Below are 15,384 nucleotides of genomic sequence, written 5' to 3' on the forward strand. Positions count from 1 at the left end.
TGATGCCTGTCTCCAAGGCTCTACAGCTCTCCTCTGGTCCATTATTCTTTCTCGTCATCCATCCATCCATCCATCCACCCATCCAACATTTATTGGGTGCCCTGCCATTCTAGCTGCTGGGAATACAGTCTATCAGTGACATGCCGGTAAAGGTTAAAGAACTAGTTCTTGAGTGGAGAGCTAATTTGCAGTGTTTGTTGATTTCATAGTGCAAATACTCTCAACCATGGTGGATTTCAAGCTACCAACATGGATGGCATCCCGGGACTGACAGTTAGGAAGCGATGCACAGTAGCACACCACTACTTAGTGTTTCCACCCTACAAGTACAATAGATGCAAATAACCTCAAGTGCACAGATAATAGTTAAATGCGGCAATTAGGAAGTGATAAGTTTTGAGTACTATTAAGTTTGTTGTCAATATAATTCAGCTGTACATTGATATAATTTAATTTTAAATAATGGCTTTAAAAATCAGCTCGCAACATTTTTGAAAATTTTAACAATTGGCTCTCGTGAGCAGGTACGAGTTGGCCCCAGCACACCACTGGACAGAGACAAATAACACAGGCTGTCTGCTTTATGAAAGTTTTTTGTCTAGAAAGGAAGACGTATATGTATGTAAATAATTAGTAGCCCTATAGTTGATATGATAGCACAATAGGGGAAAGTGCTGGGTATAGAATTAGTGGGGAAGTACAGTGAGACCTCCAGGATAAAATTACCTTGAGGAGAGGGGTGGTGACTTGGACTCAACACAAGCGCCTAAGACTACACAGAGTGGGGCTGGTTTGAACTCAGCATGCGGTCCTTCCTTTTTTCAACATTTGCAATCTCTCCTGGTCTCTTTAGACCCAAACACCCTAGCACAACTGTTATCACGGGAGAGTGCTGAGTGGGCAATGGAAAACTCTAACTTTGGAACCTCAGCAGGGCAGGTAAGTACTGGGGTGGACAGGGACCGCTCAGTGCAACAGAGAAGTCACACCTGTTGAGCTGTGCAGGGCCCCATCTTCAGCAATGACATCTCGTGGCAATAAAATGGACAGCATAAATTGGATTGGGTCATTTTCCAATTCCCACGATTCTTGGCATTGATAGCAAAATTTATGCCCTTTGGAATGAGAAAGACCCTGAGATTTTTAGACAATTTGGTGGCTGGCCAGAACTCAAGGGGTTTCCTCCTTATGTGGCATATGTGACCTCGATTAAATAGTAAAAAAAGGAAAATTAAGAGTTGTGACCATTTATATGCTTGATTTGCAGAGCAGGATATAGGTGACACAATCTGCCATGTATGTGTGCATGTGCTTAGAGAAAAAGATGTTGGCCAAAATGTGAACACGTGATTCTCTCTGGATGATAAGTTTTGGAGGGAGGTTTACTTTTATATATTCTCTTGCATAATAACGTCATCATTTTTGCCAAAAAATTAATCAGTAAATAATATCTGCCAATTGTTTAAAAAAAAAAAGGCAGATTAAAGAAGGAAACTAAAACTATAACCACAATCCCAACAGCTGTAAATAGCCACAGTTAGTATTTTGGTGTATGACCTTCTAGACCTTCTGCCATGTGTGGTGTACTTCCTTTGTCCTCTCTCGCCAGCCTTAGGTTAGTCTATCTCCCTTTCTTGAGCACTGGGGGGATGGCAGTGAAGGGGTGGGAAGGGAAGCAAAACAGCTCACACGATTAACAAGTTAGGGTTTGTTTTTTTTTCCTAACAGTAGGCTCTTCATCTCAGCTCACGATTTTTAAAAAATATATCTCCTATTAGCCCCTTTTCATTCCCCACAACTATTTCAAAGCTTAAACCATTCTCTGTATCTTACTTCCTATTTCAGATAAAATACAGACCATCATATGTGACTCTTATTTCCTTCCCTTCCACCTTTAAGTCAGTGCCCATCCTTTCTTCCCTTCATGTGTCACATGAAAACCTGTCTTTTCCCCTGGTACCCCAAGGTTCATGCTGTTTCTTTCTTTTAAAAAAAAATCACATTTTTCCCCCTGGATTCAACAGTAACCATACCCATATTGAAAATGTTAGCAACATAAGGAAACACAAGGGAGAAAATAGAAATCACATGTAACTTAAACACTAAGAAACAATCACTGCTAATATTGTAAATTCTTTGTGTTTTCCATGCATGATTGTGCATATCTCTACAATAAATATTTTTTTCACACAATGGGAATGTTGTGCTATTTCATAAATCTCCTTTCCCTCTTACAATAGATGATGAATTATTTTTGCATGACTGCACATATTTTTCTGTAATGAGATTTTAAAATCATTTTTGAACATTAAAAATAACTTTTCCCCTTATTTTAAAGGCAGAGCATGCTCATCACAGAACAATTAAAAAATATAGCTAAAAAGGAAGAAAAACTTAATACCAATAATCTGAGATGTAAACAGCTGACATCATTTTATATAAATGTATTTTATAAAAATGGTTTCAGTCATTACAAGGATATATTGTACAGCATACGGAATATAGCCAATATTTTATAATAACTTTAAAGGGAGTGTAATCTATAAAAATATTAAACCATTATGGTGTATACCTGGAACTAATATAATATTGTAAATCAAATCACTTCAATTAAAAAACTTGCATATATAACTACAAGAAAAAAATAAGTTCTATCAGGCATCATTCTATATCATATGTGGTATATGAATATTATCTCATTGAATTCTCATAACACATTGTGTAGTTGCTATTCTAATGATCATCTCCACTTTCTAGATGAGGATACCAAGCCCCAGAGAAGCTAAGCAATCTGTCCAAAGTTACAAAACAGTAAGTGGTAGAATTGGAATACTGACTGAGGCAGTCTGTCTCCAGAGGCTGAATTCTTAACTTATTTACAGAGCTCTCAGTTCATAGAGAACACCTTTCATGACAAATATCACTACCTGTGTCATGCTTATTGAGATCTACCACACCCCAGGATCAGACAAATACTGAGTTTTGCTTTTGCATGGTTATTTTAAGATTTTCTTTTTCAATTCATACTTGTGTGTGGAATTTCTTTGACGCTGTGGGTGAGTTCTCACTTCAGCTTTTCCAATTGGTTAGCCAATGATTCAAATTTTATTTATTGAGTAACCTTTCTCCACTAATTTAAACCTTAAACTAATTTAAACAAGGCTTTACCTTTGTTTTTGCTTCTATCTCCTCTTACTTTTTTTGGAAAGTTGTGTTATTTAGTATCCATTAACCCTCCTGGGTCTTGAAAATACGAGCTAGCTTTGAGTTATCTGTACCTTTGCTTGATTAATTGATTGATATACTTGTTCATTCAATGATATTCACAGGGAATGCAACAGTGAATAAGATTTTTAAAAATCTCTTTTGAGGCTTAAAGTCTAGAGATGTGTATACACTTAAAAAAACACACTTATGTTACACTTATAATGTGCCAGACACTGTTCTTGGTGATTTAGAAATATTATCTTATTTAATCCTCATAGCAAGTCTATATAAGGTAGATACTCTTTTTAGCACCATTTTTCATATGATGAAATGAAGTATGCAGAGGTTAGGTAACTTGTCCAAAGTCTCTTAGGTGGTAAGTGGGGAGTTGGGGGAAGTTAACGGGCAAGTCCCATTTAATGCAATAAATGTTATTTATTACAGGGAAATACAGGGTTCTGTGAGGGCTCTTAGCAGGGGCACTCGATAGGGCCATGACGGTCAGGAAAGACTTTTGGAGGGAGTGATGTCCAAATGATTCCTAAACAATGAGGAGTAGTCTGGACACAGACTCTGAGGGGACTGTGAGTGGGGAGCAGGGAAAAGGGTAGAAATATTTAAGCAGTAGTACAAAGTCCTAGAAAAGAGAGAAAAAGAGAATGTTATGCACTAGAAGTTGAAAGAAATGATATATGGTTGGAACAGAGGGTGGGGTAGGGTGGGTGGGAGGTATAAAGTCCTAGATCTGGAAGGGTCGACAGAAGCCCATCATCTTGTGAGTCCCTTTAAGGAATTTTAACTCGAGTCTAAATGTCAGAGGACACATAGAAGGTTTTAAGCAGGAGCGAGGCTACTCTAGTTGCTGGGTGGAAGATGGACAGATAAAGGTGGGAAGGGTGTGGACAGAGTGAACTGTTAGAGGGGCTCTCACAACAATCTAGGTGAGAAGTGATGTTGCCTTTAGAATAGTAGAAATGGGATGGAAAAACTTGGATTCAGATGTTCCTTTGAAAGAGCTTGATTGGACAGGAGGTGAAAAGGAGAGTCAGTGATCATGAATTGGCTCTTGGCTTAAGCCTAGTAAATCTCCCATGTTACCATCTATGGCTTTGGCTTTAGGCAATTTACCATGTGAATAACAAATAGACTAGACTGAATATATAGAGGAGAAAAGATAGCTTGCCTAGGGTCTAATTATAACATTCCCATGACTTCCTCTTCCACCACTCACTAAACCCTCATTGAAGAAGGGCTGCAGGGTTTATAAATATGGCAAATGGTAAGTGCATCATCTCTGCTGGTGGGACTAGGCACAATTTAAAAAATTTTTTGCAGCTTTACTATTTTTCATATACCACAAAATGTACCCATTTAAAGCATTTAGTTCAGTGGTTTTTGCTATATTCAGAGTTGCACAACCATTACTGTAACCTAATTTTAGAACACATTTAATACCTCAAAAAGAAACCCTGTCCCTGTTAGTGGTCACTTCCTATTTCAGTTTCCCAGCCTCGCCTAGCAACCATTTATGTACTTCCTGTAAAATTGGTAAGATTTGTCTATTCTGAACATTTCATCATATATTCTGAACATAAATAACATCATATAATATAAAGTCTTTCGTGGCTTGCTTCTTTCACTCAATATAATGTCTTCAAGGTCCACTCTTATTAAAGCAGGCAACAGTACTTCACTCCTTTTAATGGTTGAATAACATTCCATTGTCTGAATAGACCACATTTAGTTTATACATTCATCAGTTAATAGACATTTGAGTTTTTCTACCTTTTGGCTATTAAGAATAATGCTACCATGAGCCCTGATGTACACCTGTTTGTGTGGACATGTGTTTTCCAAAGCTGCAACACCACTCTATATTCCCCTCAGCAATGTGTGAGAGTTTCAATGTCTCCACATCTTTAATACTTGCTATTGTCTGTCTTTTTCGCTTTATCGGTCCTAGTGGGCGGGACTCAGTATCTCATTGTAGTTTTGGTTTGTATTTCTCTAATGATAAACAATGCTGAGCAATTTTTCAAGTGCTTATTGGCCATTTGTATATCTTCTTTGGATTAGTGTCTATACAAACTCTTGGCCCACTTTAAAAATTGGGTTATTTATCTTTGTAAGTGTTCTTTATGCACTGTGGACACGAGCCCTTGTCAGATGTGTGATTTGCAAATATTTTCACCCATTCTGTGGGCTGTATTTCCTTGATATGTCCTTTGATACATAAAATTTTAAGTTTTGATGTAATTCAGTTTATTCATTTGTTTGTTACTTGTGCTTTATAAGAAACCACTGCCTATCCCACAGTCATGAAGATTTGTTCCCATGCTTTCTGCTAGGAATTTTATCATTTTAGCTCCTATATTTAAGCTAAGATCCATTTTGAGTTAGTTTTTGCATATGGTGTAAGGAAGAGGTCCAAATTCTTTCTTTTGCATGTGAATATTCAGTTGTCCCAGCACCATCAATTGAAAAATTCCCCATTCAATTGTCTTGGCATGCATAATTTAAATTTTATTCTGAATATTTTTGGGTTTTTTCCCCCAAAATTACCAAGAGAAAGGCAGAAAAGAAAGAACACCAAATCCATATTTTTTCCCCTTTTTTTCATGGAAGAAGCAGTGGATCATTAGAAACAGCATACGCACCAAATGTTTCAGTTGAGCTGGATTTTGCTGGGGATATTTTCTGACACCAGATCAAACCATCCCTTTAGCTTTTCCTCAGTGTTAAAATAGCCAGTCTCCTCTCAAGTCCTACTGTTTTCACAGAACTATTTTGTAAATTAGCTGTACAAGTGAAGCCCCTTAAAAATAGCTAATAATTTCCTTATGGTCTTTATGTGTCAGATACATAGGAGAAGTTAACTCTTGTGCCAGGGCAGGAAATAAATGTAGTTTAGCTGCAAGAATTGTTTGATTATAATGCCAATTTAAAATATCATAAAAGGTTTATGAAGAAGCATATAATGTCTGGTATTATCCATTTGCCCAGTGAAACTTTAAAATGCTTAAATCCTGCTGAGACTATTGCCGGGTGGTATTGTCAACTGTATCAGTCTTTTGTGAGAGAAAGTTGGCAACATGTAACACACAGTTAATGGTTTCACTCAGAAATATCTTTTGGAAAATAACTTATGGAAATATCCTAGGAGCAGGAAAAATACATACAAAGATGTGTTATTTATAAGAGGCAAAAATGGAAAAATATCCTAATGTTCAAGAAGCAGAAGGCGGATAAATAAACTATGTTCTGCACTGAAATAGAACCTTAAAACTCTAGTTACTGTCGTGTGGTCTGGTAATATGCACAAATGCATTTATTAAATAATGTTGAAATGAGCAAGACAGAATTTGCAATATACACCTTAGCTGAAAATGGTCTAAGGATGGATGTATGTTGACAAAGCTTAAAATTAATATGGCATAATATTAATATCCATTAGATCTATTTGCACAGGAAAAAAAGGCTGCTTAAATGTAAAACAGAAGTTAAACTCTTTCTAAAAGCCAAAATAAACACTTCTATGTTTCTTCAGCACATCTTTTTCTTAGTTATTTCCCAATTCATTGATTCCTTATTTTAATATCTAGGGGGAAGAAAGAATAAACACTTGGAATGAAGAAAGCAAAGATTTCTCAGAATTTAGCTACTGACATGATCATTCCTGAGAAGTGTAACCAATGCCTTAATGAAGCATTATTTCTCTGATGCTTGATGAGTTACACTGAGAATGTGTCTGCATATAATTTGGAGTGATAAAGAGTGAACTTTCAGCTTTGGCTACAGGGTGGTGTATTAATTTCCTGGAGTTGCTATAGCCAAGAACTGCAAACTGGGTGGCTTAAAACAACAGAAATTGTTTCTCTGACAGTTCTGGAGGCTGGAAATCCAAGATAAAGCTGTCAGCAGGACTGGTTCCTTCTGACGACTTTGAGGAGGATCTGTTCCATGTTTCTTCTCAGCTTCTGGTAACTCCCATCAACCCTTGGCTTATAGAAGCATCATTCCAGTCTCTGCCTCTGTCTTCACCTGACATGCTCTCCCTGTGTCTCTGTGTCTTCTTATAAGGATACCAGTCGTATTAGTTTACAGGTCTATCCCACTCCAGTATGATCTCCTTTTAATTTAACTAATCACATTTATAAGAACCCTATTTTCAAAGACTGTCACAACCTGAGGTACTGTGTTAGGATTTCACTATATGTTTTAAGGGAAACAAAATTCAACCCCTAATAGGTGGCCTTAGAGTTAATTTAATTAACGTACTGTTCCAATACATTGCAGAATTTTCTCAGAGCAAAATCTAGGCTGCCCACGACAGGTTCTGGGAGGATTCACTCAGGGAAAGGGCTGGTGATGGAGAAGTGGTCTCATGAAAGTGGGATGGACTGCTCTAAGGGACTGCTGACTTTTCTCCCTGAGAGGATGGACTCGCTTCTCGCTGATGGTGGAAGTAATGGTTAAGCCTGATGAGTGAAGACAGATGGAAGCTGTTGTGGGGTAGCTTCTCTTCCCTTGATTTTATATTTCTCAGGGAGGAACACACATTCGAGAAATGCTGCTGTGCGCATCACTACCCTACTCAGCCTCCTTAGTGGAGGAAGAGTGAAAGCCGATTGGTGAATTTGGAAGATGGCTCTGAGCATGCTCCAAGCATCCCCTTTCTCTCCGATTTGGAGCCAGGTGCCTGAATGTTCTCTGTTCTTCTACACACTATTTTGTACATGCCCCATGGGGGAGGCCAATGGTCATCCAGTGCTGCTTATGACTGGGTAGGTATCTCTGACTAAATCTGAAGCGGTGGTGGTGGGGGGCGGTCAGGATTAGCCCATCACTTGGCCAAGAGATCTAAGCCACACCTTCTAATTTAGCCTTTATCTGCATTAGAAACGTGTCTGCATTTCCTGTTACACAAGTGTTATTCTGATTTTCTTCTTTGTCCTATAGCTAAGTCTCAAATTGGTTCCAAGTTCAGGAAAAAAAAAAAGTCTCTCTATGTCTCCTTGAACCTCCAGAAAAGGTTGCAGTTAACTCATTTTCAGATACCTCCTCTATACTGTAAGGTACACATGCAGCCGACACAAAGGAGAGATATGGGGGATACCTATTATTAACCTCCTTCTCACAAGCTCCTCCTCTTTTCACAATCATGAGTGAGGGGCAGGACGTGCTGTAGCACAAAAAAGGGGCCGTGCGGAGAATAAGAGGATGCTTTGTCCATTTCTAGCTGCTTTTCTGCCCGTTTATCAATCAGCAAACATTTAAAGAGAGTCCGCTCTGGGCAAGGCGCCAACCTAGTCCCCGCCGGGAACACAAAGAACCGTAAGGCAAACAAAGTCCATCCTCAATGCATTTACAGTCTTGTTGGAGAAACAAGGCACATAAAAAAGACAAGTTACAAAATAAGACAGGATGTGGTCAGTGCCAGGGAGTTTTATAGGCAATTAAGGAGCCATGAAAATTCGCAGGAGAAGAACACTGTGGAACACTTTGAACTGGTAAGAAATTGGGGGGATACTTGTAGGACAAGAGAGAATTCCAGACCAGGGGAATGTGTGTGAAAAGTTAGAATGTTCAAGATATTTTAGCAAGCAACTTGAGTAACATTTAAGGAGTCCCTGCTGTGTGAAAACCAGGGGATAAAGTGGATACAGTGTCATGTGGTAGTCAAGAGGGTGGACTCTGAAGCCAAATTTGTTGACTGGAGTTCCAGCTCAGACTGATGTTATTGGGGTAATTGAGGGCAAATCATTATACTCTGTAAGCCTCAGTTTCCTTGTCTGTAATGCTGGGTGCTGTCATAGACACTGAGGATACAATAGTAACAAAAGTCCGTATTTATTATTTGTGCTTACTGTATGGCATGGGTGCTATTCTAAGCACTTTATAAATGTTAACTTATTTAATCCACAGAGTGCCCCAAGGAGGTGGGTACTTTTATAAGCCTCATTTTGCAAATGAAGAAAGTGTGGTCCAGAGAGGCTAATCATCTTGCTCTAGGTCTCACAGCTCACAAATAGCACAGACAGGATGCACACCCAAGAGGGCTGGTGCCAGAATCCATGCTCTTAACCATTGTGTGAACCCGCCTTTGAGGTGGAGGGTTCATGAAGGGTGTGGCAGCGGGATATGCAATTGCGTAGTGTGGTAATGACCTTGAGGACCAGAGTAAGGAAAATAAGAATATCTTGCAACTGGAGTTCTTTATCGTTTACTGCTTTGTTGCTTGAACAAGTTGTTTTGGACTTAAAATTACAGGTTCCATGTGGCCATTGAAGGCTTTGCAGGAGAGATACGTAAAAAACTATTTTAAGTTTTTCTTCCTGTGACATAAATTATGGTTTTGGGGCAGAAAGAGTTTGGAGGTAGTGGACACTAATTAGAAGAGATGATACAGCCGGGTCTAGGGCAGGGGCAGCGGGAATGAAAAATAAGAGGCAGATTTGAAAGCGAGTAAAAGGAAGACTATTAGGTCCATTTGACAATGCTTAATATACTAGTCTACCACAGTATTTAATACCAGGGATATACAGAGCTGTGGGTTTTAAAGGACTCTACAATCACTAATTAATTAATCCATTCAATGTGCTGAGAGGCACAGTTAATTGTTAAAAGGAGGCAGCTGACCTCAAAGATGCATATTTTTCTTTCATACTCCATCTTTTTATTTGGTTTTCATGGTATTATATATTTCCTGGGAGAGGTGGGAGAAAAGAGACTCCATGTTTGATTACTGTGGTAGGTTTTGAGGCTGCTTAAAGTAATAGCATTAGAAAAGGGTAACTTAGAGCTACAACAGGAGATCGTAGATGGGTGTACATAAAAAGGTGAAGTAAGTCTTCTGGCCACATTAGTTCTATAAAAACCTCATAATTTAGAGAATGGAGTATATCTGCTAATCTTCAAGAGCGATGTTAGCAAGTCAATGGCTGCTTTTGCTCAAGGTCATACTAAGGATTCAGTGGTCTGGAAATGAAAGAATGACTCAAAATGCCTTTGTTCCTACGGAGGCCAGGTGGGAGGGAATCTGAGCTCCAAATTCCACAGGGGCAGGATTATCTAGTCCTCCAATGGACATTTAACCCTTCCTTGGTTGGCTATGGAGACCTCAGCAGAAGATGCCGGTGTTCTTCCTCCATTTTTCAGACTTCGACCACACAGATGGATAATTAGCAAATTCTCTACATCCAGCAACTTGAGGAAAAGATAATCCTCATTCTTGTCATAAAAATTTCAGTATCATCTTAAACCTCCAGAGAAGTTCTAAGAACAAATGTAATGTAAAATAGAATGCTATGCAGCCATTTATGAAACACACATGTATGTACATATGTAGGTGTACATATATGCACAATAATATGTACATACTAATATGTAAGGCATTTTGTTGGGAAGATTAGGATAAAAAGGTCTCTCATGGAATTTGCACTGCTAAGAGGAAAAAACAAACTACAAAAGTGTTTTGTATAGCACAATGCTATTTCAGTTTAAAAAATAGGTATGTGTGTGTGTTTATGCATATATGGGAGTGTGTGTTTGTGTGTATTTATCCTCCTTGGGATTCATTTAGCTTTTGGGGTAAAGTATTCATCTATTGTGGAAAATTCTCATACTTATGTTTTCTTTCTAAAAATTTTTATTTTGAAATAATTATAGATTCCCAGGAATTTACAAAAATAGTTTAAAGAGTAATACAGTAAAGCCACAGGATATAAAATCAATATACAAAAATCTGTTGCATTTCTGTACACTAACAATGAGCTAGCAGAAAGAGAAATTAAGAAAACAATCTCATTTACAATCGCAACAAAAAGAATAAAGTGCTTGAGAATAAATTTAACCAAGGAGGTCAAAGACTTGTACACGGAAAACTGACATTGTTGAAAGAAATGGAAGAAGACATAATTTTATTATACAGAGTCTTTGTGGGTCTTTCTCTGCCATCTAGTTTCTGCTGACTCTTTCCCACGATGCCTTCCTATCATGAATGGCTGTTGGATTTTGCCCAGTGCTTTTTCTGTATCTATTGATATGATCATCGGATTTTCCTCCTTTAGCTCATTCATGTAATGAATTATATTAATTGGTTCTTGAATGTTGAACCGGCCCTACATACCTGGAATAAATCCCACTTGATTGTGGTTATATAATTCTTTAAAAATTTTGTTGCATTTGATTGAGGTCATGATGCCTTCCTTCCATGCGTGTTAACTTTTTACTCCTAACTACCGTTTTTTCTTGGGATTTTATTTATGTAAATTATGTGAGGCTCTGGACACAGGTGGGTTCCCTTCAGAATGTTGTTTCTGTAAGGTATCTGGAGTCAATCAGTTTGGGACTCTTCCAAATTAAATTCTTGGCTCAAGGTATTTCAGTATATTTTGGAGCTGTGAATTTTTTCTGCCACCCTCATTAGGACTAGCTTCTGGTTCCAAATTCTAATTTTTTTCCTTCCTCCTCTCAGTTTGACATCGTTTCTAATGTTCTCCAACAGGAGTTGGGGTGGAGATGGGATGAGGAAGCTAATTTATTTCCAGTTCATGCATATTGCAAGTGAGTCCTCTGGGATCCCATCTTTGTATGGGGTGGCGTTGGGTAACGGAAGATCTCCTATCAAGCCCTAGGCTGGCACTAGGTTTTATCTGCTGTGTGGATATGTTTTTTTCCAAATATATTTTTTTCAAACATGAGGTCACAGGGGATGTACCTTTCTTTTTATATATTTTCAATTTTAAAAATTAATTAGTCAAAAATACTAAAATAAAACAAAATGCTAAAATAAACAAGACAAGCCTGAGATGCATAAAAAAAAAAATAAGCCAAGATTGGTGAGGATGTGGAGAAAAGGGAACCCTTGTGCACTGTTGGTGGGAATGTAAATTAGTGCAGCCACTGTAGAAAACAGTATGGCGGTTTCTCAAAAAACTAAAAGTAGAACTACCATATGACCCAGCAATTACCCTCCTGGCTATATATCAGAAAAAAACAAAAACACCAATTCAAAAAGATACATGTACCCCAATGTTCATAGCAGCATTATTTACAATTGCCTAGATATAGAAGCAACCTAAGTGTCCATCACAGATGAATGGATAAAGAAGATATAGTAATATGTGCACAATGGAATACTACTTAGCCATAAGAAAGAATGAAATTTTGTCATTTGCAGCAACATAGATGGACTTGGATGGCATTATGCTCAGTGAAATAAGTCAGATAGAGAAAGACAAATACTGTATGATATCACTTAAATATCAACAAACTAATGACTTTAACAAAAGAGACTCACAGATATAGAGAACAAACTAGTGGTTACCAGTGGTGGGGGGAGAAGGGGTGATATAAGGGTGGAGGAAGGGAGGGTATAAGACAGGCTCAAGGATGCACTGTACAACACAGGAAATAGAGCTAATATTTTGTAATAACTGTAACTGGAAAGTAACCTTTAAAATTGTATAAATAAAAAATTTTTTTAAAACATTAATTAGAGAAAGATGGTTACATATCTATGTTTATTTAACTTTAATAAACAGCCATAAGTAGGGCAGAGCTGAAGAGTTCTAAACAATATAAAACTTTTTTTGGTAAACGTTTCTTTTAAGGAGGAGGGAAAGCCTGAAGTCTGAAGTCCTTCTTTAGAGGAAGGAAGAGAGAAAGAAGTTACAAGGAAAGAGGTGGCTAGTAGAATACAAGTCCAGCGTAGTAAGCATAGCTACCTATCAAGGAAAACGTGTATTAATTTCCTACTGCTGCTGTGACAAATTGCCATAAACTTAGTGGCTTAAAACAACACAAATTTATTATTTTACAGTTCTGCAGGTTAGAAGTCTGAAACGGATTAGCAGGGTTGTGTTCCTGCTGGAGGCTCTAGGGGAGAATCAATTTCCCTGCCTTTTCCAGCTGCTAGAAGCCACCTGCATTCCTTGGCTCGTGTCCCCTTCCATCTTCAAATCCAGCAGTGGCCAACTGAGTATTTCTCACACTGTGTCACTCTGACACCAACTCTCCTGCAACCTTCTTCCACATTTAAGAGCACATATGATGACATCAAGCCTAATAGAATATTCTCGGATAATCTCCCCGTGTCAAGTTCAGCTGATTAACATCCTTAATTCTATCCACATAACTCCTCCTTATGATGTAATGAAACGTTCACAGATTTTGCGGGTTAGGACAAAAGCATCTTTGTTGGGGGGATGATTCTGCCTACCTTAGAAGAAGTCTTTAGGCCATTTGGTCCAATTAAGATGGAGAATGCTTTTACATACTATCTGCAGATCAATGATTTTTTAAAATATTGTATTATAAAATAAAACATAAAGAAAACATGCCAAAAATATATAGTTAATGAATTCTTATAAGGCAAATACTACTGTAACGTCCATCTAAGTCTAGAAGTCAAATTTTGACAGCCCCTGTGGAAACCCTTCTGTGTGCCCCAACTCTACCAAAATTACACATGGAAGATACAATGTTGGATAAATTAATTTTCCTCTATCTTGCAAGAGTTTCAAACACTAGAAATTTGTAGGATCTCTGATGATCACAACTGAATTAACTGGGTAATTTGCTTTGTTTTTGTTTGTTTGTTTGTTTTTATTATTATTTTTTGGTGGGGGGAGGTAATTAGGTTTATCTTATTTATTTTTAGAGGACGTATTGGGGAATGAACCCAGAACCTCCTGCATGCTAAGCATGCACTCTACCACTTGAGCTGTACCTCTCCCCATTTGTTTTTATCTTAATTTTAATTTTTTATTTTTTTTTTAGATTTTGTTTTTTATTTGAAGTGTGATTGATTTACACTGTTAGTTTCAGGTGTACAGCAAAGTGATTCGGAACTGGGTACTTTGAAATTTTTACAAAATCAACTGCAGCATGAAATAAAATGATTGCCTCATGTAGAGAAACAAAATGGGATTAGGGGAAAAGCACAAAAGAGAGTATATCATCTTTCTTCTTCCTCCTTTGGCTCTGGTACAATTTCTTCTCTTTAGTTACAGAGAGAAGCAGAGCCTGTGAAACAATGCTTCCCATCTGAGGCTCTCTTTGAATGTGATGCTCAAGATCTCAACCTAGGACCCCAGAGGCATCAGTCTGCACATAAAATCAGATGGACAGATTGCCATCAAGCTCTCTGCAGGACCTGTGCTAAGGCATCTTGCAAAACTCCTTATATAACAATAACAATAATAACATAATTAAGGTATACATGTAATTGACTGAATGATTTTTTTCTGGGAATAAAACATTCAGTGAGGCAATTTCTTGGGGGATTGGGAGTATTTTTCATACTTGAGCTACTGAAGTAAGTCATCACTGGGGAAATCACAAACCAGCTATTTCACGATCATTATACAAAATTTGCATGGAGTTTTATTGTGTCTCATCAGCCTTATTAATATGGTATTAAGTTTACCAAATTACCAAATCCTAGCCCAAAACATGTTGTTTAATGCTGTGTTTTTGATTCCTGTATCAGACAGCTGGGATGCCACGTGTTGGGACCCTGCCGAGTCGGGAAATTATACATTTGATGATTATGAAATTGGGCTTGATTGATTTAATCACTGTAATCACTGGCATTGTGCAGAGAGGCAACCAGGAGGGTTTCATTCTGACAACTATGCACGATGAATTCATGTTACACGAGAGGTTCGTCCCTGTGTTTATTTCCGTCTATCGGGAAGGAGGATGGAGAACAAGGCATGGTCTGGGGGTGGCAATGCTGGGCGAACCCATATCACGCAGCCAGGGAAAGATAAGTTCAAGTAACAAGCTTAATGAAGTCATTATGCTTTACCTGGTTCCCTCTGGACCTGGCCATGCAAAGAATTTGCATCTAATGAAATACATGCTTATGCCATTATCACTCAAAGAGGATTAAAGGGCAGAGTATCTGGCCCATGGTAGGAGCTCCATAGATATTCCTTTCTCCATTAAAAATCCTTCAGGGTGTCTAGGGAGCTGTGGTGGGGAGGAGCTACTCCTGACCATCACCCTTCCTTGTAATTACCTGTTACCCTAAGCCCCCTGCAGGGAGGTGGGCTTGGGGAGAGTGAGTACCTCCCTCCCTCCTGGCTCTACAGATGATTCAAGTTATTGACCAGAGGGGTGTCTCCCCATTGGGAAGTGGTACAAAATTAGTGGAGCTAGTCAATCTTT

The 15,384-nt window shown here is 38.2% G+C and overlaps 1 protein-coding gene across 4 annotated transcripts in view; it reads right to left on the reverse strand.

The window, feature by feature from the left end:
* The window catches only part of RIPOR2 (RHO family interacting cell polarization regulator 2), a 177,198-nt gene that overhangs the window by 113,876 nt on the left and 47,938 nt on the right, over positions 1 to 15,384 (reverse strand). The window lies entirely within an intron of this gene.

The sequence above is a fragment of the Camelus dromedarius genome, chromosome 19 (genome assembly GCF_036321535.1).
Source record: "Camelus dromedarius isolate mCamDro1 chromosome 19, mCamDro1.pat, whole genome shotgun sequence".
In the NCBI taxonomy this organism is placed as follows: domain Eukaryota; kingdom Metazoa; phylum Chordata; class Mammalia; order Artiodactyla; family Camelidae; genus Camelus; species Camelus dromedarius.